Source organism: Cygnus olor, chromosome 1, assembly GCF_009769625.2.
Source record: "Cygnus olor isolate bCygOlo1 chromosome 1, bCygOlo1.pri.v2, whole genome shotgun sequence".
Lineage (NCBI taxonomy): Eukaryota > Metazoa > Chordata > Aves > Anseriformes > Anatidae > Cygnus > Cygnus olor.
Window position 1 is genome coordinate 157,205,796 of NC_049169.1, and position 26,468 is coordinate 157,232,263.

The 26,468-nt window shown below is 39.7% G+C and overlaps 1 long non-coding RNA gene across 1 annotated transcript; it reads left to right on the plus strand.

Moving 5' to 3' along the window:
- The first annotated feature begins 1,126 nt into the window (after positions 1-1,126).
- LOC121063466 lies at positions 1,127-22,757 on the plus strand. Its single transcript, XR_005816017.1, has 3 exons — positions 1,127-1,154; positions 15,103-15,108; positions 22,686-22,757. It is a non-coding gene; the product is annotated as an uncharacterized LOC121063466 (long non-coding RNA).
- Positions 22,758-26,468: the final 3,711 nt, after the last annotated feature.

A 26,468-nucleotide genomic window follows, 5' to 3' on the forward strand; every position in this document is an offset into this window, starting at 1 on the left:
GGTAGGACAGAGTTAATTTTCCTCCTAGTAGCTGGCAGGGTGCTATGTTTTGGATTAGAATGAGAAGAGCGCTGATAACATGCTGATGTTTTAATTGTTGTAGAGCAGTGCTTACACCAAGCCAAGGACTTTTCAGCTTCTTGCTCTGTCCTGCTAGCGAGCAGGCTAGGGATGCAGCAGGAGCTGGGAGGGGACAGACCCAGGACAGCTGACCCAAACTGGCCAAAGGGGTATTCCATACCATCTGACGTCATGCTGAACAATATATAGGGGTGGCTAGCCGGGGTGGAGGGGGGGGCCGGCTGCTCGGGGATAGGCTGGGCATCGGTCAACGGGTGGTGAGCAATTGCATTGTGCATCACTTATTTCGTACACATTATTACTATTAATACTACTATTATTATTATTATTATTATTATTGTTATTATTTTCCCTGTCTTAATAAACTGGCTTTATCTCAACTCACAGACTTCACTTTCCCGTTTCTCTCCCCCTTCCCGGAGAGGGAGGGGGGAGGGTGAGAGAACGGCTGTGTGGTGTTTGGCTGCCAGCTGGGCTAAACCACAACAGGGTATAGTCGATGCTCACTTGAACATGATCCGGCAGTGTGCCCAGGTGGCCGAGAAGGCCAACAGCATCCTGGCTTGTATCAGGAATAGTGTAGCCAGTAGGACCAGGGAGGTGATTTTTCCCCTGTACTCTGCTGCGGTGAGGCCGCACCTCGAGTACTGTGTTCAGTTTTGGGCCCCTCACTACAAAAAGGACATCGAGGCCTGGAAGAACATCCAGTGAGAGCTACAAAGCTGGTGAAGGGCCTGGAACATAAATCTTATGAGGAGCGGCTGAGGGAACTGGGGTTGTTTAGTCGGGAGAAGAGGAGGCTCAGGGGAGAACCTCTTGCTCTCTATAACTACCTGAAAGGAAGTTGTGGGGAGCTGGGGGTCGGCCTCTTCCCACAGATAACTAATGATAAGACTAAAGGGAATGGCCTCAAGTTGTGCCAGGGGAGGTTTAGGTTGGAAATTAGGAGACATTTCTTCTCAGAAAGAGTAGTCAGGCATTGGAACGGGTTGCCCAGGGAAGTGGTGGAGTCACTGTCCCTGGGGGTGTTTAAGGAGAGGTTGGATGTGGTGCTTAGGGGTATGGTTTAGTGGGTGATATTGGTGGTATACGGAATTTTTGGACCAGATGATCCTGAAGGTCTTTTCCAACCTTTATGATTCTATGAAGAAAAAGCAAGATTTAAAAGCATATTATCAAACGTATAAAGATGTACCCAACTGAATCCTGGAAGTGGGAGAAGGAAATATTCAACACCAACATAATTTTTATTCCAGCAAAGGACTTACATGCTGATGACTCCACTATTTTATTTATTTTTTTTATTGATCTTACTGGTATTATTTAACATCTTTTTCAGCGACGTGGATAGTGGGATTGAGTGTAACCTCAGCAAGTTTGCATATGACACAAAGCTGAGTGGTGTGGTTGACAAGCTGGAGGGAAAGAATGTCATTTAGATGCATCTTGACTGGCTCGAGAGTTGGACCTGTGCAAACAACATGTGGTTCAACAAGACCTAGTGCAAGTTACTGCACCTGGGTCAGGGCAATCCCAAACATAAATACAGGCTGGTTGATGTGTGGATTGAGAGCAGCCCTGCAGAGAAGAACAGGGGGTCGTTCTAAAGAACTATATTTGATGTGTTGAGAACTAAATTCCAGGCTATTTCTCTACAGGTAAAGAAATGGACCAGGAACATTTTGGTGTCTCTAGAACTAAAAAGAATGCACAGCTCCCTTTTTAGAAAATCTGACACACACACACACACCCCTTTCTGCTCCCTGCCACAGACCAGGATGATTCCCCTAAGGTTGCCTATTAGCAACAGTCCCTTGTATATGCTGTAACTTTAACATTGTCTGAGAGCAGGCCACTAACCCAAGACAAAACCATGCTGACTAATCACAGCACATTCACTGGTGCTGTTTAGTTTTCCTAGCATAGGCATCGTTTCTAAGACCAGTAGTGATATCTGAAGAAGAATGCATGAGATGGTCTCCTAAACCCTTTCACAGTGTTCTATCTCCCATGAGCTCTTCACTCTCAATAATTTGAAAGCTAGATCATTTGTGAAATAGTTAGGTTCAATTCCTCACCCACTTGCCATTTTAGTGTGGTTGCTATCTTCTTGTTTTTCTGTTCCTTGCTGGTGGCAGCAGCTACCTTTTCATGATTTGATGCTGAGAGTGTGCTGAGGAAAATGAGGTGCTACCCTTGACTGGAAGCAGCACAAACTTTCCTGTGACTCCTTTCTCCACTGGCAATGGGCCGATACTTAGCTGGCTGCTCCTATGTATTATGGGATAATTGTTCTGATTCTTAGTGAAACATAGAAAGGCATTATTGCTAATATGCACTGATTTTTGCTAACTGTACGTGGTTAGCTCAACTTAACAGTTGTCTGTTGATAGAACGCATCTGCAGACTAAAAGGACAAAAGATAAATTCCTAGATTTACTGAAGCTAATTAAAGTTTTGCCACTGGATACATTAGGTCTTCAGTTTGTTTTTCTGCAATTGAATCACCTCCAGAATCAAAGATATTGACCATAGACTGTCAAGGAGCCAAGAAGAAGCTAAAGAAATTATTTTCTTAGTAAAATATAGAAGTTGTTTTGGACAAAACTCTCTAAGTTTGTTATCTGTATTATTAGTACATCATTAGTACATACATTAGTACAGCTACAGCTGTCTCTGTAGCTGTAAGCATGGAACACATGCTAGAAACTATACACTTAGTAAAATGCATACACAGAGATCAAAGACAGAAAGAATGGTTCAACGTTTTATGTCTCAATATATGAAGTAAGCAATTACTTATAAGAAGCATCACAGTCTTGGCATGACTTGTTTCAAGAAAACTGTGGCTTTCAGAAGAAATTGTGAGAAAAGTATTGGCTTGGAGAGCTGAAGTACAGATAGATAATCTGATCATTCCTTTATAATTGGACTTCTTTCAGGGAATAGAGATTGAAGTGCCATCTCTTCAAGTGACATTCTAAACACAGATTCCCCTAAAATTAATGTTTCAAGGTTTACCAAAATTACAACTTTAATTAAAGCTAACTAAAAAGCAAATATTAATTATCTATCAACTTTTGATGCACGTTCATAAAATAAGAGTAAATAAGATATTCATGGATTATTTTTCCTTGTTGTAACCTCAAGGCATAAGCTACTAGCTCTTCATTCTTCTCATTTATCCACCTAGGAACTGAATTATTCCTTAGTCAAAAAGGTAAAGACTAATATTATCTTTTAATCATATCACTGATATGCCAGATCCTATTACATTATATCCAGTGTGACATTATATTGCAAACAGTATATAGCTTCAACCAGCAATTTCTTTTATGATGCCTGGCAGCTCATAAATCTAATAACATTCTGTCCTTGATGAGGAGATGTCATTCCTCTGTGTTGTGGTTTAACCCGGTTGTCAGCTAAACACCACACAGCCGTTTGCTCCCCCTCCCCCCTCCCTCTCTGGGATGGGGGAGAGAAACGGGAAAGTGAAGCCTGTGAGTTGAGATAAAGACAGTTTATTAAGACAGGAAAATAATAACAACAATAATAATAATAATAATGATAATAGTACTACTACTAATAATGTGTACGAAACAAATGATGCACAATGCAATTGCTCACCACCTGCTGACTGATGCCCAGCCTGTCCCCCAGCAGCCGGCCCCCGCATCCCAGCTAGCCACCCCTATATATTGTTTAGCATGACGTCAGATGCTATGGAATACCCCTTTGGCCAGTTTGGGTCAGCTGTCCTGGGTCTGTCCCCTCCCAGCTCTTGCTGCACCCCTAGCCTGCTCGCTGGCAGGACGGAGCGAGAAGCTGAAAAGTCCTTGGCTTGGTGTAAGCACTGCTCTACAACAATTAAAACATCAGCATGTTATCAGCGCTCTTCTCATTCTAATCCAAAACATAGCACCCTGCCAGCTACTAGGAGGAAAATTAACTCTGTCCTACCTGAAACCAGGACACTCTGCAATATGGTCTTTTAAACAAAGTGCTTAGTTCCTCAGACATGCCCAATTTTCTATAAATCTACTTGGATCACTTGTTGAAGGCAGAGTTCAGAAAAGGTTTCTGGTCTGCTGAAGACTGTAGATACCCTTTTAATAAAATTCTACTAACAATAATAAAACAGTTTCTTACTCTGGACAAGCTAATTAGAAATTAGGCTATTTGGAATAAGACCCTAGTTTTGCCTAAAAGAAAAATCCTGCCCAGAACAAGCCATGTGGATTAAAACCTTTATTTCTGTGCCCACTTTATGGCTCTGTAAAATGATAATTACTTGGAAGACAAATCAACTTTACATTAATAAATATGAAAAATAGTTTTAGAGTAGCTGAGGTAAAATAAGACAGTTTGTTTTCAGATAATCAGGAAAGTCTATAGACCACATCTGACTGAAAAGAAACATCTATGCCAAGGGGAAAGCAGGGCTGTGCTTTTGGAATCACTATTAAGGAGGCAGTTTCCTCAGTTTTTGAATCTCAAAATAGTATAATTCTATGCATAATGTTGCTCTTTCCTTTCTTGCAAATAATGTTTTTTTTTTTTTTTTTTTTTTTTTCTTTTTTCTACACAAGTCTTTCACATTAATCCATGGAATTAGGCAGTATCTTATATAAGAAACCACATGTATCTTGAATTTGGATGTCAGGTTTTGAAAACCTTTAGGGCAGGATCTTAAAAATTAAGAATTTTTCTTGAAATAAGTCCCACTGAGAGTCATTTAAGCATTCTGGGAAATCAACTCTTTATCAATTATGCCTAAGTGTTTTAATAACATTTCACACTGCTTGTGATTGCACACAGAAGATGAAAGATGAGCTTATGTTTGAAAAGAGGTAAATAAGCTGGAAGTGTAAATCAGTCAGATAATTAAAATGCTGACTTACAGTAACACTCTACACTATGATAAGTGGCACTCTTCTGCCATGACACTTAACCTTTCTGAAAAGGGCAGTTTTCTACTTTCTGAAGCAATTAAAGTGTTTTTATCTGGGTAATGATTGTGCATGTCAGCCATGATGTTCTTTCTTTCCATTCCTTTTCTGTCATTAGTTGGTACAGAAAATATTCAGGAGTTTGTTCAACTGCTTAAACAGTGTCTAGTGTCATTTGTAAAGAGTAACACATCAAAGATATTTGAACAGAGCTGGGAGACAAACACAGGTCTTAAGTAAAACTTATGATTTCTAGGCTAGCAACTAGACACTCCTTAAAATGTGGTAGGGCGCATCAAATAGAGCTAGGAAGCAGAATGCTGCTCCTAAACATCTTGGTTAAAGCCATAACAATCTAGTTCAGGAATAACTCAAAACATGAATTATTAGCACTGATGCTTCCTTGTGCCTGTTATTTTTTCCAGGCACATCAGAGGAGCTCAGCTCATTATTGTTCATCATGTAATAACTCATAACCGTACATCATGTAATAAAACAAAAATGGTATTTGTTTTTCTCAAAAAAAAATATTTTGGATGAAAATACTGTTTGGTTGAAATTTGCTTTTATTCTTAACTGTATGCCATTCTCATATTACTTAGCTTGAAATAAAAAGAAATATCTGTGTTCCTGTTGCCTACTCCTTTGAAAATGAACATCTGTGCTTCATCACCATTTCACTAACTTTGTTTTCAGTCCCGATGTGTGATTATTTAGAAAGATTTTGTCTATATCCATAGCTCTGAAGTTTCGGATCAATCTTGTCAAGTAAACTGCTGTGATGGTTTTACCCAACTGGGCAGCTGAACACCACAACCACTCCCTCACTCCCCATCCTCCAAGGAAAAGGAGGAGAAAACACAATGAAAAAAGTCACAAGAGTGGATGTAAAGATAGGGAGATCACTCACCAATTATCATCACAGGTGAAACAGAGTCAGCATAGGGAGATTAACTTATTACCTATTACAGACAGGCTAGAACAGTGAGAAACTAAAGGAAAACTAAAACCACCTTCCCCCCATCCACCCTCTTCTACCTCCTCCCCAAGAGCGGTGTAGGAGAACGTAGAATAGGGGCTGTGGTCGGTCTATAGCATGTCGTCTCCACCACTCCTTCATGGTCACTCTCTGCCCCTGCTCCAGCATGGGGTCCTTCCCACGGGATGCCGTCCTTCCCAAACTGATCATACGGGGGCTGCCCACAGGCAGCAGCTCTTCAAGAAATGCTCCAATATGGGTCCATATAGTGAGGTCCATCATTCAGGAGCAAACCGCTCCAACACCGGTCCCCCACGGGCAGCAGCTCCCCCCAGGACCCCTGCTCCTGCGTGATCACCTCTCTACAGGCTTCAGCTCCAGCCCAGGGTCTGCTCCTGCAGGGGCTCTCCATGGGCCGCAGCCTCCTCCAGGCCACATCCACCTGCTCCACCTGGGTCTCCTCCACGGGCTGCAGCGTGGAGATCTGCTCCATGTGGAACCCATGGGCTGCAGGGGGATAGCCTGCTCCACCATGGGCCTCTCCACAGGCCTCAGGGGAATGTGTGCTACAGTGCCTGTGGCACCTCCTGCCCTCCTTCTGCACTGACCTTGGTGTCTGCAGAGCTGTTTCTCATTCCTCACTCTCCCATCTGGTGTTGCAAAGCACCTTTTTTGTTTGTTTGTTTGTTTGTTTTTTCCCCTTCTTAAACGTGCTCTCACAGAGGCACAGACAACATTGTCTCTGCCTTGGCTCTGGCCAGCAGCGGGTCTCTTTTGGAGCAGGCTGGAGCTGGCTCAGATATGACATGGGGCAGCTTCTGGACTCTGCTCACAGAGGCTACTAAAACATTGCAATGTAAACCCAATACGACTACATACTCCTTATGCAGCAAAAAGTACTTCCAGGCTTTTCTGAGAGATTTAATTAACATTTATTTTCCTGAGTTCTACATGCTTAATTTCATGAATGCCCTCTGGCTTTTACATTTTTCCTTATCTGCCTATATAGCATTTTCTTATACTGTAGCTTTTACCTTTGAGATCTCAGCTTTGTCTTGTGCAGAAATCAGTTCTGAAGAAATGGCTGATTATAAGTCTGTTACTACATTTAAATTACTATTATTCTTGCTTAAGTTGTTCCCCCAAACCTAAAGGTTTTGTTTGTCAGGATTTTTCCGTTTCTATATTCGTTACAATTATCTTCTTTGCACCCTTTTATACTAACATGTGAATCCATTCACTCCATTCCCACTAGGATGTTGTCTTCTAGTGAAAACTTTCCTTTAAGTTTCCTTTCCCAAGGCAATAAGTTCTCTTTTTATTCTTGTTTTTATTCTGCTTCTACTTAAATAAATAATAGAACCCTTGTACGCCTCTACTATTCTGGTCATTCTTAGTTCACTATTTGCTTTTGTGGATATCTCTATGAGGACAGTATTCCTGGGCAGAATTATGTTAGCCTCATACATAGATTGTGACAGTGAGCAGGATATGGATATTCAAGGAAATATATTTCTCTCTATAGACAAAAATAAAATCCCTTTTCTAGGTTGATGTGTTTTGGGAATTTCTCTTCATTAGTGTTGTGGTTTAGCCCGGCTGGCAGCCAATACACCACACAGCCGTTCGCTCACCCTCCCCCCTCCCTCTCTGGGATGGGGGAGAGAAACGGGAAAGTGAAGTCTGTGAGTTGAGATAAAGCCAGTTTATTAAGACAGGGAAAATAATAACAATAATAATAATAATAATAGTATTAATAGTATTAATGTGTACGAAATAAGTGATGCACAATGCAATTGCTCACCACCCGTTGACCGATGCCCAGCCTATCCCCGAGCAGCCGGCCCCCCCCTCCACCCCGGCTAGCCACCCCTATATATTGTTCAGCATGACGTCAGATGGTATGGAATACCCCTTTGGCCAGTTTGGGTCAGCTGTCCTGGGTCTGTCCCCTCCCAGCTCCTGCTGCATCCCTAGCCTGCTCGCTAGCAGGACAGAGCGAGAAGCTGAAAAGTCCTTGGCTTGGTGTAAGCACACTGCTCTACAACAATTAAAACATCAGCATGTTATCAGCGCTCTTCTCATTCTAATCCAAAACATAGCACCCTGCCAGCTACTAGGAGGAAAACTGAAACCAGGACAGATATCCACCCCTTATTCCATACCATTTATGTCATGCTCAGGTTACACTCTTTCCAATACCTTCTAATTAATCACCATTTTCATCTATGATATATAGCAACCATGGTAGCGATGACATACAGTGTTATATGATAATTAACATACTACAATTCAGCTCATGGGCTATTCTCACCCAGTATTAGGTCCCCTTGAGGTACACACCGGACCTCCCCATTCTTTTGCATTACCCACCAAGTGCATCCAGGTCCCTGGGCAAAAGCAATCCCACGAATGGGCTTGCCTTTTCCTGAGGCAGGAGTAGCCCAGACTGTCTTACCCAGCATGTTTCTTACGTGCACTACAGGAACTTTATCCCCTTCTACAGTGCGTAACAGGTTTGATTGGGCAGGTCCAGCTCGGTTGGCAGATCCTCTAGTATTGACTAACCAGGTGGCCTTTGCCAAATGTGTTTCCCAATTTTTGAATGTCCCAGCACCCATTGCTTTCAGCGTAGTCTTTAACAGTCCATTGTATCGTTCAACTTTCCCGGAGGCTGGTGCATGATAGGGGATGTGATACACCCACTCAATACCATGTTCTTTGGCCCAAGTGTCTATAAGGTTGTTTCGGAAATGAGTCCCATTGTCTGACTCAATTCTTTCTGGGGTGCCATGTCGCCATAGGACTTGCTTTTCAAGGCCCAGGATAGTGTTCCGGGCGGTGGCATGGGGCACAGGATATGTTTCCAGCCATCCGGTGGTTGCTTCCACCATTGTAAGTACGTGGCGCTTGCCGTTGCGGGTTTGGGGGAGTGTGATGTAATCAATCTGCCAGGCCTCTCCATATTTGTATTTCAGCCATCGTCCTCCATACCAGAGAGGCTTTGACCGTTTGGCTTGTTTAATTGCAGCACATGTTTCACAATCATGAATAACCTGTGCTATAGTGTCCATGGTCAGGTCCACCCCTCGGTCACGAGCCCATCTGTATGTTGCATCTCTACCTTGATGGCCTGAGGTGTCATGGGCCCATCGGGCTATAAATAATTCACCTTTATGTTGCCAGTCCAGGTCCACCTGAGCCACTTCAATCTTAGCAGCCTGATCCACCTGCTGGTTGTTTTGATGTTCTTCAGTAGCCCGATTCTTGGGCACATGAGCATCTACATGGCGTACCTTTACAACCAGGTTCTCTATCCGGGCAGCAATATCTTGCCACAATGCAGCAGCCCAGATGGGTTTGCCCCTGAGCTCCCAGTTGTTCTGCTTCCATTGCTGTAGCCACCCCCACAGGGCATTTGCTACCATCCATGAATCAGTATAGAGATAGAGAACTGGCCACTTTTCTCGTTGAGCAATATCTAAGGCCAGCTGAACGGCTTTCACTTCTGCAAACTGACTCGATTCACCTTCTCCCTCAGCAGCTTCTGCAACTCGTCGTGTAGGACTCCATACAGCAGCCTTCCATCTCCGATGCTTTCCCACAATACGACAGGACCCATCAGTGAACAGGGCATATTTCTTCTCATTTTCTGGTATCTCGTTGTACAGTGGGGCTTCTTCAGCACGGACCACCTCCTCCTCTGATGATATCCCAAAGTACTTGCCTTCTGGCCAGTCCATAATCACTTCCAGGATTCCTGGGCGACTGGGGTTTCCTATTCGAGCCCGCTGAGTAATCAGTGCAACCCACTTGCTCCATGTAGCATCAGTTGCATGATGTGTAGAGGGGACCCTTCCTTTGAACATCCAACCCAGTACCGGCAGTCGGGGTGCCAGGAGGAGCTGCGCTTCAGTACCGACCACTTCCGAAGCAGATCGAACTCCCTCATATGCTGCCAATATCTCCTTTTCGGTTGGAGTATAGCGGGCCTCAGATTAACTCTCAGATTAACTCAAATTAACTCTGTCCTACCTGAAACCAGGACAATTAGCTGTCATTACTTTCCCAGATGATAATACACCTTCTTTGGGGAACTTCATAGTTCGAGAAATGAAGCTAATAGCATAGTTCGAGAATGAAGCTAATAACCCTCAACAGGAGCAGTACCTGGGGAGAGGGCAGGTACAGATTAACTACTAATTACCTTATCATTATGTTAATTCAGGCTACAGTTTCTTCACACAAATATATTACTAACTTTCAAGGTAACTTAAGACTTATTTTTGTATCATTGTAGTTAACCAAATACTCACATAATAGTTTATTCTCATTTAAGAAGTGGGATAAACTCAGTATTTGGAATTGGCAGGTGAGTGCAGGAAAATGCACCAGTTGTCACACCTTTTCCCCTGAATACTCTTTATCTCATCTCTGTGCAATTTACTAGAAGACTTCTCTCTTGACTGCTTTTCCCATGGCTGCCTTTGCTGGTATTAGGGGACTTTGCCTTGGTGTTCTGAGCCACAGTTCAGTTGAGGATTTTGGACAAATAAATCTAGATCTCTTTATAATGAATAAGCACTAGAAAAAAATGCGGCCTACAATATTATAGTAGGATAAGTAGAAAACCTAAAAGCTACATTCAGAAAATTTGGACAATGCATCTATCATGTCATAATTTTCCTTCAGTTGCACATGCCCTGACTTCCACAGTCTTTTTCTAATACTCTTCATGAACAACCTCTATTACCTCTGACTCTATCTTTCATTTTCAAGTTGCATTAAGTTTGTCTAACACATGTCCCTAACGCTAATCTGGATGCTTTAGGCATCGCAGATTTTAAAAGACACATTTGTATTAACTATACAGGAGAAAAATGCTAATGGACTACATTATCATTGTGCTTGCTTTCCTTCTAATTAAACTGACAAGATATTAATGAAGGGTGAATGCCTTCTCCTCCCACAAGTTTAAATCTGACTGTAACTTCTTTCTTCAGAAGAATGTTAAAAACAAACAAACAAACAAACAAACAAAAACAATTAAAATAGATGTAGGAAAGTATTTAAGAATTAGATACTTTATCTCAATTTTTAAAATATCATTGTGCCATTTAAATGTTTTAGTGCTATACATTCTCATAGCTAAATGTGTGCTATTTTCAGAAAGCTAGAATAAAAAGGGTGTCTGTTGGTGGAGTAGCAATTCACTGCACTCACATCATAACCACTAAACAGGACTGGAAAACGGATACATGCTGTTTGTTGTAATTACAGAGGTTTGGAAGCTATTTAATCCATCCCACAAGCTTATTCTTGTCAAAGCTTCCTATCAAACACTGCCTATCAAATATTTAGATTTTACCATGACATTCAGAGGTGTACTCAGGCATACCCATTTGTCTCCTGCCTACAGTCATCCTTGAATTAATCAGCTGAGAAGGTCAACTGCTTACTTTCGCTGTGATTGATTTTTATGCTAAAGAAAAGAAAGGGGTGGAAAATAAGAAAAACATAAAAGTAAGTTACCTGTTGAACACTCATACTCTTGTCCTACAGTCCATCTTTGTATTTGATACCTCTGCACCTGCAGGGTTTTATTCTACCGAGGTGCAAAAAAATAAAAAGAAAGACTGGATTAAAATTCTAAATTTTCATTCTAATTGGGATTAGGAAAGAGACTGATTTGAGGCTATTTACTATTTTTTTTCCCTCTAAATTTTAAAAGGTTTGAAAAAAATCACTTATCTTGCCTAGCTTTACAGCACACATTCAAATCAGTTACCAAAGCATGGGGTGTCATCTGTGATGGCGATAGACCCACCTGGCTCCTAAGCACCATTACAGGAGGGCATGAATCTATGGTCAGTCCTGGCTCATATCTGCCAAAACAATGTAGCTCTCTTAGGTACCCTCTGACACCTCAAATATGACCATTTTTTAAGCAAATATCTGAGCTGCTACTTTTTTATGTATAATTGGATCTCAGACACCAAACTCATGTGGACACCTATCAGACTTCTGGAGGTTACTTCCAACCAATATGATTCTATGATCATATGATTCTATATGTAAAAGCATATCTTTAGGAGTCTCAAACATGAAGTGAATCTAATTTTCCTATTCCCGTGGAGTTCCCAGAACAACAAAGCAAGTATCCAAACTCATCTTTGCTTAGGAATGCATTTATTCATATACCACTTTTAAAGTTTATGTCTAAAGATAAGCACATACTTAGAAACTTTTCTGGACAAAATTAGACCATGCATATCATTCTGTGGAAACAAATGGAATAATCTGTGTTAGCAAGTACTGCAGAATTTGAGCAAAGGTAACCAAATTGCTACCTTGACTGGAAAAATAAACAAAGCCCCCAAAACCTGGGACAAAACCTCTCTACGTACAATTTGATTTTAATAGTCCTTTGAAGTTCAGCACCTCGTTTTTATGACTGTGTCTTCAGAAACAGCAAAAAGGTAATCCTCATATTTAGATCTGACTTTGCTACAAATAGATTTATTTAGTAACTGCAAAAAGTTGCAGTCAAAAGCAGATCATTATGCAGAACAGGATTTAGGGCTTTTCTGTCAGGGCTTTTCTGTCTTTCCGTAGCAGATGTATAACGTTCGATTCATTACACAGTCCACCAAAGCCAAGTATACTACCACTGATGCCCTAAATGCCCTTATTCCATGCCATTTTTATTTTTAGTGTTCTTCCTAAAACTCTGAGGAAAACATTGTATGTAAAATTTTTCCATTATGATGAAATTCATTTAAATGTTCTATATGATACTTATACAAATCTTAACTTTTTTATATATTATCAAATTAGAAGTTAATGCCTTAAAGTAAATAGAATTGTGAAATAAATTTTTTCTTTTTAATAAAATGAAAAAAATATTCACAAAACAAGGTTGATATTCTTAACACTCTGAATTTCAAAATGCTTGCATATTCTTGTTTTAACTAACTACCCTTCTGTGCTGGAGAAAAGAAAAGAAAGGAAAGAGCACCTACAATACAGCAATTTACTCATGTGCTAGCTTACATGAAAATATGCTGCCGTGTCTTCAGTTCTTTCCTAAAACACATTTTGATAAACATGATGCAGTGAGAAGAGTTCCCCCCATTCCCCTCTCCTCCCCTCCCCTCCCCTCCCCTCCCCTCCCCTCCCCTCCCCTCCCCTCCCCTTCCCTGCCCTGCCCTGCCCTGCCCTGCCCCGCCCCTCACCCTCCCCCTCCCCCTTCCCTCCTTTCCCTTTTCCTTTCCCTCCTCCCCTTTCCCTTTCCCTCCTCCCCTTTCCCTTTCCCCCTTTCCCTTTCCCTTTCCCTTTCCCTTTCCCTTTCCCTTTCCCTTTCCCTTTCCCTTTCCCTTTCCCTTTCCCTTTCCCTTTCCCTTTCCCTTTCCCTTTCCCTTTCCCTTTCCCTTTCCCTTTCCCGTTTTTTGGGGGGACACATATATGCAAGACATTTCAGGGAATTGTGCAGTTTGTAAGATGTCTTTGCTTCAGGACTTTAAAGCGATAAGTAAGCAAAACATTTTCATATTCCTACTTTTTTTTTTTCCTTTTGCTATTTAATTGATACACAGACTGCTCCATACACAGTTGAGTATTACCTTTTATTCCGAATTATAGATCAGTGTTCTATTATTATATCCTAGTAATATGAAAATTGATGAGACTTTTTGACATTCCCTTCCTTGGTCCTTTAATCTGACATAAGAAAGAAACACAGTATGTCAGGCATAGTCATAGGCTATTATTACTAATATGTTTTAATTAATGTCTGGTGTGGTTGTAGTCTTTTGAATGAGAAAAGCCCAGATAAGTCCTGCTGTCTCTTCTCTCTAGTTTCTATTGTTTAAATTTAGGAAGCCAGCACATGATAAGAAAAGTCCAAGGATTGCAGGCAAAAATGGTTTAAGAAGAGAAAGATGACAGCAGGAAGAGGGAGGTGAAACCTAGGAGCAACTTGAAATGGCAAGAGGCATAAGGGATTGAAGTACAGCTGAGGGGGCAATCGAGGGCATGAAGAAAGGAAAAACTTGCTGTCAGAAATCACTTTTGTTTAATATTTTGACCAGTGATCTGTATGAGGAATGCACCCTCAGTAAGTTTGTGGACAATACCAAATTAGGCAGGCCTGTTGATCTGCTTGTAGAAAGGCTCTTCAAAGGGATCTAGATTGATGGACTGAGTCCAATTGCATGACTTGTTGAATAGCAAGGCTAAGTGCTGAGTCCTGCACTTGAGGAAGAGTGGTTGGAAAGTTTCCCAGCATAAAAGGAACTGGGGATGTTAGTTGTTGGCTGAACATGAGCCAGCAGTGTGCCCAGGTGCCCAAGAAGGCCAATGGCATACTTGCCTGCACCAGAAATAGGGTGGACCATGGGATCAGTCTGGAGAAAAGGAGGCCGAGGGGAGAGCACGTCAGTCTCTACAGCGACTTTACAGGGAGTTGCAGTGATAAATGTGTTGGTCTCTTTTCTCAAGTGACAAGTGATAGGAATTCCTCGTGAGGAAAGTGATAGAGTTCCTCATGAGGAATAAGGAAATGTTTTCAAGATGCACTTGGAGAGGATTAGTTTGCATATTAGGAAGAATTTCTTAATGGAGGGGGTATTCAAAGATTGGAACAGGCTGCCCAGAGACATGACGGAGTCCCCACCCCTGAAGAAGTGTGGACGTGGCACTAAAGGACATGGTTTAGGAATGGGACTAGGTGGGTCATGCTGGTGATTGCACTTGATGATCTTGAACGTTTGTTCCAACCTAGATGATTCTATTATAAATTGTGTAAAGGAGTTTATTCACTGCAAAAATACAGGAGACGAAAATGAATAAGGGAAAATTAAGGAATTTTTGCTGGATGTAATTAAAACAACAACAACAAAAACCTTGTGAAGCATATTTTATTGGTATCTCAAATGATATTAACATTTTCTGGAAAAGTGTTGTGAACAACTAGTGCCAACATGTTGCATTGTGCATCTTGCATTTAGAATCATCCACATACATTCCCAGATGGAAAGATGGGAAGTTCTAGAACAACTATAAGAAATACATATTTACTTGGGAACATAGTGCACTGTTTTGCTCAACTAAAGTCTATGAGAAGGAAAGGCACAATATTAATAAATAAATAAATAAAATCCCTAGCTTCTCTAAAACAGAAAAGTTTGCTAAGGACAGAGGAACAAAGTTATTCCAGCTTCAGAGTGGAGTTAATATTTCAAATAAAAAAGCTGAGGAATTAGAATTATAAACAATATGTTTTCACAGATATATTAGTGCCAAAAGCCATGTACAGTCATAGTCATAACGAGTAACCACTTGGTAATTTTAAGGGAGAAATTACATTAAAATACAAAACTTAATGTTTTCTTGATGAAAAAATGTCAAAGAGAAAAATTCAGAAAGAGGAAGCACATGATAATGATTATATTAATTACCCTAGTTAGCAGTTAGTTTTGGAATGAATGCATATTCTATGTGATATATCCTGTTGCACTACAGTTTGTTCAATCAAGTTACTTTCTAATTTTTAAATTGTGAAATGCAATATGTAATTATGTTCTGCTTAATATTTTCTGTTTAGCTGTTGCTTTAACTAAGGCCAGATGAACTACAATTAGATTTCAAATGGCACATCTAGCACTTTCAGAATTAAACTAGTTTTTCTAATTTTTCATGAAACTGATAAAAATAGGGGAGGAGAGAAACATGAAAAAGCCTTAGACAAACCACTGTACACTTAAAGGAAAAGGGGTTCCTTTTTCAGCTGCTCTCATGAGAGTTGAAATTTTCCAGAAGATAAATTTTCTATTCTAATAGAGGATAAATATACACAAGATAAAATAAAACACCGTAATAATAATTATTATTTTTAATAAAGCACATCTCTACTGCTTGCTAATTATTTTAAAATGCAATAAAGAAAATGGAAAATACAGGTGCTGTAATTAACCAAGCACTCCTTGTGCATCATTTAAGATACATGCATTCTCTGCAGATGAGGTAACTTCGTTGTTCTTTTGCAGGCTTTTGCTTTTTATGAAGCTAATATAGGAAAAGAAATGGAGGTGTGAGAAAGTACAGGAGTAAAGAAGTAGTGCCCTGTACACTGCTCACGTTTGCTATTATTTGATACTGTCAACTCTGATCTTTATCTGCATTTAGACATCGCTTAATCTAGAAATGTCACTCCCCGCCCACCCCACCCCCCTACCCCCACCTATTTTGCTGTTCTTGTTTTACTCTGATTTTCCAGTCTCTTGTAAATGTTTGGTTGATTATAGTACGTGGGCATTTAGAAGCTAGAAGCCATTGCATCACCCTTTTGAATTCCTTTTGAAGTGAGGTCATGTGTAGCAAAGGATGACTGACTTATAAAGGAAGCTCACATGAAAAAATGGGACTCATTTCACTTTTCCCTGGTTTATTTATATAGTCAAAAACCGCAGGACAGAAAGCAGAATTTATCCAAAATGTCGTGGTTGATGGAACTTCACACACCTTCTTTGGATACCTGTAATATTCTTGCATCTTTAGTCTGAAGATGACAAAAAACCCAAGTATTCCAACTCCTGAATGAGCATTCCAACTTCTGACAATGATCTGTATCTTCATATTTATATCTGTTTATCTACATGTGAATATAGAAGTGACATATACAATTGGCTAGTAGTACATGGTTCTTTTCTTAACAAAGGAAACTTTATGTTTCATGTTTTAGTGCAGCTACGCACTGCCTAACTCTGAGTTGTGGACTTCATAGTATGGAAAAATGATATCTAATTAATTTGAAAGCACTTAGTATTTACATATGGAGGAAGGAAGAGGATGGGTGATAGATCCAGACCTTGTCAATGTAGTTTAATGTGTCAGTGTTTAACCTGGAACTTTCGTTAGCTTTATATTTAGAAAAAAAAAATGTTAAAGAACAAAACATACTTACATTACTTATACATAGATTGGATCATTCTAAATTTTCCTTTTTGTTTGCTTTTTATGATTTTTGTTTGTTTGTTTTGTTTTAAGAATGCAATATATAATTCTGAAGACAAATTACACTTTAACAGCCTAGACAGGTTTGGATTTGCTCACCATTCAAAAATCAGTGCTCTTTTGTCTATGATTAAATATCAAATAAAATGACAGTAAGGCCTAAGCAAGGCAATTTGAATCTAGGTCTTAATTTCTTTATTACTACTACATAAAAAGTGTATAATGTATATCACTAATTATTTTCAGCATTCACAACAAACCATCTCTATTCAAAGAAACATCTTGAACTCCTTTGCCATGTAACTATGTTTTCCTAAACCAAATAATTTAAAACAAGTGAGGCTTGAGCAATATTTTCTTGAATAAAGCTCTGCATTTTTCAGCCAGCTGCAGCAGTGGTATTTCAGTTTGTCTAGAAAACAAAAAAAAAGCAAGCACAAACAGGATTATAAATAAAGTCTGAAGGTGACACAGATAAGTGAGTTATTTTTGAATTTAAAACAAATAACAGCTAACACTGAGAGATTATTTCTGATTTTTAACTCTGATAAGAAATGCAAATTTTATTTAAATAAAAATTAACCCGAATTCCCCTGTTGTGGTTATGTAACCTTACTGGAGGAGACTCACAATCATTAATTAACCCAGTTAAAAATGCAATACAATACGTTAATTTATAGCTTACTTGTTATTTTCATATATGAACTTGAGTTTCTGAAATTCTAACTATCCAGAACAGTTTGTATTCATTCACTTCAAAGGGAGCCTAAGGTAATCAGCACAAACTTCATTATCTAACTTTAAGATGTCTGAGGCAAGATGAATCATTCCCTTAGTGTGTGCATAGCCGAGCAGGAAGTTCTTAGGGCATCTAAAATTATGTTATCCATGGTCAGAAAAATAATTTAAGAGTAGGGATAAGTTTGAAACCCCAAAAAGATGCATTCTCTATCATCTTTTTTGAAACTGAGACACTCTGCTGTTGTAAATGGAACAATCCAAAGGGCTGATGCAGACCATATAATGACCCAATGAGCCCAGCACATTTTTACTAAGGTCTCCCTGATGAGTATGATCTCACTGAGTTCACATGATGTCAAACTAGTGAGTCTGCTAGGCTTACAATGACTTCTTAGGAGAGAGCAAGAAGCATTAAAAAAAAGCCTGGTGTGGGTGGAAAGGATGGCTGAAAAGCTGAGTAGCTGAATCACACAATGGTTGAAATCAGAAGACACCTTTGGAAAGTCTCTTGGCCATCCCTGCCCCTATCAGAGCATGTTCACCTACAGTAGGTTACCCAGGATTGTATTCAGTTGTGTTTTGAACCTGTTCCACGATTCAACTGTTCTCACAGTAAATAACCATTTTTTCATGTTCAGACAGGATAGCACGTGTTTCATGTTGTGCACGATGCCTGTTGGTGCCACTGAGAAGTCTGGCTCCCTCTTCTTCATTCCCCTGAGCCCGCTCTTCTCCAGGCTGAACAGTCCAGTTCTCTCAGCCTTTTGTCATATGAAAGATACTCCAGTACCTTAATCTGCTTTATGGCATTTTGCTGGACTCAGTCCAGTAATGACATAACTTGCATAGATTTCTGTCAGCGCTAATTTCTCATGCTACCCTTACGTACTGAATTTTTACCTAACTCAGTCATAAATTTGCTATTGCAATGGTAAGGCCTACCCCTGAGACCACTGCTCAGGTAAATGAACCCCAGACTATGTACCTATGCAGCTCTGCCTGTTAAGGTTACTCTAGTATCCCATGAATAAGAAGGAAGGAAGCACAGATGACCAAAGCTGTCAAGCAATTGTTAACAACTTTATATGTGTGCAGCTCATTTGGGGACTGTGATTATGACCTATGCAACAAGTGTTAATTGTCTCTACATATGGGAATACACTGGATTCATGGTAGAGGACTAAATTGGACCCGGGGAGCTGGAGCTTTGATTTTTACAAGTCTGAAGTGTGTACATATTGCAGCATAGAAATCTTGGAAAATGGTTCACTAACCACCTGCTATACTAGTTCTGCTTAGTAAATAAATTTGAGACTATGTGCAGCTGAGTGCTGTGGTTCTGGTCTTATGACTGCAGCGCCAAATTCCCCCATGTGAAATTGGTTTCACATTTTACATAGGACCGTCTTTGAACAAAATATAGGAATGATATCACTGTATGGATGTATTCAGAAACTTAGCATTATTCATTAGTCATCTTTATCATTATCACAATTATCTAAATTAAAATAAAAATTAATGCATTATGACAAAAAAAAGTTATGACAAAAAAAGTTTTTCAAATTGCATACATGTGGTAACTTTTGATTTTCTAGAGGTGATTTTTTTGAATAATTTTCAATACTAGTGACATTCGATTGTTTAACTGAATATTCCTCTTTTAAGACAAAAAGAACCTAAAGGGAAGTAAAAATTCTCCTCAGCTATTCATAAGCATACCAAATCCAGGTGCTTTTGAGCTTAATGCATTGCTGTTACGAAGTCTCTGGAGGTGTTAAGGGAATAGTTCTTTGTGATAAGTAGAAGAAAAGTTTATTATTAAGGGGAAACTGTGGAGGGGCAAAGAAATGTAAAGATGCATACTAATAAGAGTTTTGTTTTTACCTTCAATTTACACCGAAAAAATGAGGACGCCTACTTTAAAAAAAAAAAAAAATCACTAATATTACTGTCCAGGGACAGATCCACCTTCCAAAAGGTGGGAGGGGTGGCATGTTAAAATTCTTTAAATATTATTTGATTTTTTCTCCTTTGGGATTTAAAATTGGGTTTTTCATACTAGCTAAAGGACTTTTGACCCTCATGGATTAATAAATTAAAGATAAAGATGAAATAACAGTAAAGTAGTAAAGATCTTATCTGGCTGGAGAAACCATGAGAGTTGTAATTGAGAGGCAGTCCAAGCTGAAGATACTGATGTTTGGAAGTCCACTTCCAATATGGAACTATTATGATTGGCTAAATATGATGTTCAAGTGATATTCGTACATAGAACCATAAACCATGAAATAAAAAATGTATGACATTTTGGCTATGAATTTATGTTAATATATGGATGGATTACTATCTCTATAAGATCTTGTTGGTTATCTAACAGGTTATCTGTTCTAGCTACTTTACCCGAAGCCTTAAAAACAAACAAACAAACAAACAAACAAAAAAAACCTCCTTTCAGATAAAGAAAACTGTAACGGTAAATATCTTGTGGTTTATATTGCATTTCTAGCAACTTATACCTTAAGCATTTCAGAAAGTATTAACATAAAATGGAAGACTGAATTAACAGAACAGGTTTATATATTATTCAGTTATGTGCTTTTCATTAATTTATGTTAAATATGAATCCCAGAGAAAGTATCTCACTTTTTTAATACTTCATTGATATTATGTTATATTTTCTTCTGATATTCATGAAGCATATTAATTGCAGATTCATTCAATTTCTTCCACGCCAATAATTTTCCTTCATCTTTTAATAAATATGTCAACAAACAAACAAACAAACAAACAAAAAACACTGATAGTCTTGCCATATGGAACTATTTATTCTCCAATAAATATATAAATTAGGTGACCTTGTAGATGATTGCTAGGATGGTTAGCTTGTATAGGTCTTCCACTTGTTAGAATAGAATATTTTCCTGCATCTAATTACAAGTTTGTTAATATCCTTTAGCTGGGACAATTTGCATCAACTTTGCAAAATGTGATTGTGGAATTTTGAGCTAAAAAGATGTGAGAAGATGATTTTAAAGATAGGAGTTTTGTAGACAGGATTAGATCTAAGTGGGGACACAGATACAGCTTCAAGACTTTTCAGTTCAGGGACTTGAAATAGCACTTAAGTGATTCATAACCTTAGCCTAGCTGCTCATAATGACTGTAGAGAGTGCAGCTTTTTGAAGGGTAACTGAGATCTCAGGGAGATGGAAAAACTCCAAAGGTAGCCATTCTTTTCACCTGACTCCAGTGGGAGGTTAATGCTCCAAACTCAGATGTCACAGGCTATGTCTACATTAGCAAGTAGTGCAGCACAGTTCGAGTGGATCTATAGACAGAAATAGCTGGTGTGAGGATCAAATGGCCATATTATAATAATGTGCACTAGTTCTAGATTGCTGCTATGGGATAAATGCTGCATAAGGTTGTAATACAGTAGATGCTCTCCTGAACTATATTTTCCTTTACAGCTTAATCTGGGAGGAGCCAAGATTTGGCACTCATACACAGTTAAACTCAGAAAATGGTCCTGGTTTTGTGTGGGATATGGTTAATTTTCTTCCTAGTAGCTGATATGGTACTATGTTTTGGATTTATGATGGCAATCATTCTGATAACACCCTGATGTTTTAGTTTTTGCAGAGCGGTGCAACAGAGGAAGAAATTCTTTACTTCGAGGGTGATGAGGCACTGGAACAGGTTGCCCAGAGAGGTTTTGGATGCCCCATCCCTGGAGGTGTTCAAGGCCAGGTTGAATGAGGCTTTGAGTATTTGAATGAATGTATTTGTACAGATGATCAGAACTTGCTCTGATGTCTTCACTGCCCACTCATTCAGTGTGTTTGCTAAATTGTTAATCCAAAGGTAGAACCCTAAAATATATTTTAAAGAAAAGAATAATGCTTTTCAATAAGTGTGACAGTTTTTACCTTTATGCTGCCATGCAAAGGCAGGGACTGGGAGAATGTAGGACTGTCCACTGTAGGGATGATCACATTCAAGACCAGCGAACGAACTTGAATGTGCACAAGTCTATAGGACCTGAGGAGACGCTTCTGAAGGTCCTGAGGGAACTGTCAGATGAAGTTTCTAAAAACACTGTTCATCATATAAAGAAGCTGTGATAGTCCATGGAAGTTCCCACTGCCCGAAAAGGGGAAATGTTTCCCCCATTTTTAAAAAGTAGAAAAAGGAAGACCTATGGAACTATAGGATCTTCTTAGAAACATCTTTAATTCACAGAAGAATCTGACTTCTCTATTATACTGAATTCTTTCCCCAGGATCATGTTATAGATCTCTTCTTCTCTCATGTTACTCTCCTTCTGGTGGAAAAGATATTTTCACCTCCAGCTTCTTAAATTAAAAGGAAAGGGTAGAAACTCTTTGGCTCCAAACTGTCTTTAGTCACAAGGGATCTGAATGCTGAATGCTAGAGAAATCAAATCACTGTGTATTTCACAGAAGTAATGCTCAAGGTGCTTTCTGTCTTTTTTTCTAATATTTGCTTTTCTTGGATGGGACTTTGAGCTACCTTATCTAGTGGAAGGTATCCTTGCCCATGGTAAGGGGGTTGTAACTAAATGATCTGTGGTTATTCAGCCTAGAGAAAAGGAGGCTCAGGGGAGACTTATTGCTCTCTACAACTACCTTAAAGGAGGTTGTAGCTGGGTGGGGGTTTGTCTTTTCTCCCAAGCAATGAGCAACAGGACAAGAAGAAATGGTCTCAAGTTGTGCTAAGAGAGGTATAGTTGGGACATTAGGAAAAAAATAAATAAATCTTCATTGAAACGGTTGTGAAGCATTGGAACAGCCTGCCCAGGGAGACAGCTGAGCCATCATCCATGGAGGTATTCAGAAGATGTGTAGATGTGGTGCTGAGGGACATGGTCTAGTGGTATGCTAGGTTTAAGCATCTAGTGGCAGTGCTAGGTTTAGGGTTGGACTTGATGATCTTAGAGGTCTTTTCCAACCTAAATTATTCTATGATTCTGTGATCTCTAGAGGACCCTTCCAAACCAAACCATTCTATGATTCTATGATTAAACTCCTTTTTTTTTTTTTTTTTTTTTTTTTCCCAAGTATGTTGTATGTTTTCTGGAAGGTTCTCTCTATGTTATTTATTCTTTATCTCTAGTCATCAAACTCACACACAGAACACGCAAAACACACGCATACTTCTAGATAAGTATATAACTATGTGCACCTTTATTTATCCTTATATAACTGTACATATAATATTTTTGTTGTTGTTATTGTTTGTTTGTTTTAAGTAAATGATATAAAATGGCTAATGTGGACAGGCTCCTTTAAGATGATTCTGGGGTAGTATGAGGATCTGGTTCTCAGAGTATTCTCTAAATTTATAGTTGATATACAGCTTCCCTCCCTTGGTGTATCTTCAGCATAAACCTCTGATATGAGTTGGTCACACCTTTATTGTCAACAAAGCGATAGAAATACTTGCAAGACAGGAACAAATGAACTTTTACATATTTGTGTCCTTATATCTATACATTAAGGTGAGAAGACTCACTCCCCTACTTTACCATACAAAAGAACTAGAGGTTGCTGTATCACTAGCTTGGATGAAGATGCCTGCCCTGCAGATGTTTATATTGTTCCACATGTATGTATTCCATCCCATTTCTCCTGAGTATGTGAACAGTATTTTATTTTAGTATTTTTAAGGACCACCTAAGTAATCATAATTCTTAATTTATTCATAATAGTCATGTGCAGAAAAGATGGTCTGAATGGTGCACCTTAATGTAAGATTGCACTGTCATAAGTCATTGCAATATTAATGGAATTCATAGAAATAGAATCGTAGAATATCCTGTATGGGAAGGAACCCACAAGGATCATCAAGTCCAACTCCTGGCTCCACACAGGAACCTAAAAATTTAACTATATGTCTGAAAGCATTAGTAACAGATAATGAATGGCCTTTCAGATGGCCTAGAGATTCAAGAGAAAAGTATTAGCAATGAATCATTACTCTTTCAGCTGAGAAACGTTAAGAAAAAATAATAGCATGGATAATTGCATCTTTCCATAGTAAAGGTGTTCTATTTTTCTCTTTTTGTCTTAAATGTTCTTTCTTCCAAATTTTTTTTTGCTGGTTGGTTAGCCATTTAAGTAAGAATTCCTTTATTAGATCTTACACAAAGAACAGAAGAAAAGTTTATCTTGGTCCAATCTGATGTATGAGGTGACAACAATATTCAGGGGAGAGTGATTGCTTGAGTCACTCAATTATAATCCCACAATGAAGCAGAATTACTCATAGTGAAAGACCCTTGTTGAGGACTTGTAGTCAGTACAATCTCAGGAAGAGAGTTACATAGGGTTCATTCCACCCTCATTTCAGAAACTTAATAAAGAAAGTGAATTTCTCAGTTGTCCTCAAGTTGCAGTTTAACCTGGCAGGCAGCTTAGAATCACCAAACCATTTGCTCCCTCCGTCCCAGTGGGGTGGGGGAGAGAATAGGTGCTGAGGTTTAACCCAGCAGGTTAACCCCAGAAGGTAGCTAAGCAACACACTTCTGTTTGTTCACTACCCCTGCCATACTGGATAGGGGAGAGAAAAAAGTTAAAACATTGTGTGTTGAGATAAAGACAGTTTAAAAAGACAGAAAATGAAGAGAAAATAGTAATAATAACAATAACAATAATAATAATAAAAGAATATACAAAGCAAGTGATGCACAATGAAACTGCTCACCACCCACTGACTGATGCCAAGCCTGTCCTTGAGTAGCTGCCTTGGCACCCACCCCAGCCAGCCACTCCATATTTATTGTTCAACATGACATCATATGCTATGGAATATCCCTTTGAACAGTCTGGACCAGCTACCCTGGTTCTGCCCCCTCCCAGCTTCTTGTGCACTACCAGCCTCCTCACTGGCAGGGCAGCATGAGAAGCTGAAAAGTCCTTGACTTAGTGTAAGCAGTGTTGTGCAACAACAGAAAATATGAGTGTTATCAGAATTATTCTCATCCTAAATCCAAACCACAGCACCATACCACCTACTGGGAAGAAATTTAACTGTCTTAGCTGAAACCAGGACAATATCCATCCCTTAATCCATACCATCTGCATCATGTTCAGGTTTCAGACTTTCCAGTACATTCCAATTAATCACCACCTTTCTTGTCCTTTGATATACACTGTGATGGTTTTGCCCTTCTGGGCAGCTAACCTCCACAACAACAACTGTCTCACTTCCCCTCCTCGAAAGAAGAGGGAAGAGAGAAGAAAGTATGCTGGAAAGAACAAAACAAAACAAAACAAAAGGCTCAAAGGCTGAGATAAGGATAATTTAATTAAAGGGAAAAGAAAGAGGGAAAAAACAAAACAACAACAACAACAAAAAAAAACAAGCAAACGCCACACGGAAGCACAAAGGGAAGAAAAAAATAATATCCTCTACTTCCCATCAAAAAGTCGTGTTCAGCCATATCCTAGGAAGCAAGGCCTCAATACATGTAGCAGTTGTGTGGGAGGACAGCCATCTTCATAAAGAGACTCCCCCACTCCCCCACTCTCCCCCCCCACTTCCCCTTTTCCAGTCTTTTATTTTTGAGGGTAACAGTGTCTTGACACTGTGCCAGCACTGCTCAGCAGTAGACAAAGCAGAGGTATGAATGTTTCTATTGAGGAAAGTTGTCCTCTTTGATTGGCCATGCAGCTTTGGGAGGGACACACATGGAGTGGTGAGGAAGGAAGGGGAAACCCACCTAGCCAGCCAGATCAGCTGAATCAACCCTGGCAATCAATGGGGTGACAGATGTCGCAGACAGATTGCTCTCACATCCAAGGTGAGGTACATATTGGACTACCTCCTCCTTTGACATTACTCACCAAGTGCACTCAGGTCCATGGATGGGTTTGCCTTTGCCCAAGGCAGGAATAACCCAGACTGTCTTCCCCAACATGATTTTTATGTGCACTATGGGGACTTTATCCCCTTCTCCAATACTTAAAAGTTTTGATTGGGCAGGTCCAGCTCAGTTGGCAGATCCCCTTGTGTTTAGTAAGTAGGTGGCCTTTGCTAATTGTGTATCCCACTCTTTGAATGTCCCAACACCCATTCTATTCTTTAACAGGCCATTGTACTCAATTTTCCCAAAGGCTGGAACATGATAGAGTTATCATATACCCACTCAATGCCATGCTCTCTGGCCAAGGTATCTATGAGGTTGTTTTGGAAATGAGTTCCATTGTCTGATTCAATTTTTTCTGAGGTATCATGTTACCATAAGACTTGCTTTTCAAGGTCCAAGATAGTGGGAGGTGGAATGGGGCATGGGATACGTTTCCAGCCGTCTGGGTTCCTTCCACCATTGTAAGTACATGGCACTTGCCATTGCGGGTTTGAGGGAGTACGATATAATCAGTCTGCCAGACCTTCCTGTATTTATATTTCAGCCATTTTTCTCTATACCAGAGAGTCTTTAACCACTTGGCTTGCTTGATTGCAGCACGTGTTTCACAGTCATGAATTACCTGTGCAACAGTGTCCATGGTCAGGTTCACCCCTCGATCAGGAGCCCCTGTATGTGTTGCATCTGTTCCTGAATGAGATATCATGGGCCCACTGAGCTATAAATACTTCACCCTTATATTGGCAGTGCAGATCCACCTGAGCCACTTCAATTTAGCAGCCTGATCCACCTGCTGGTTGACCTGATGTTC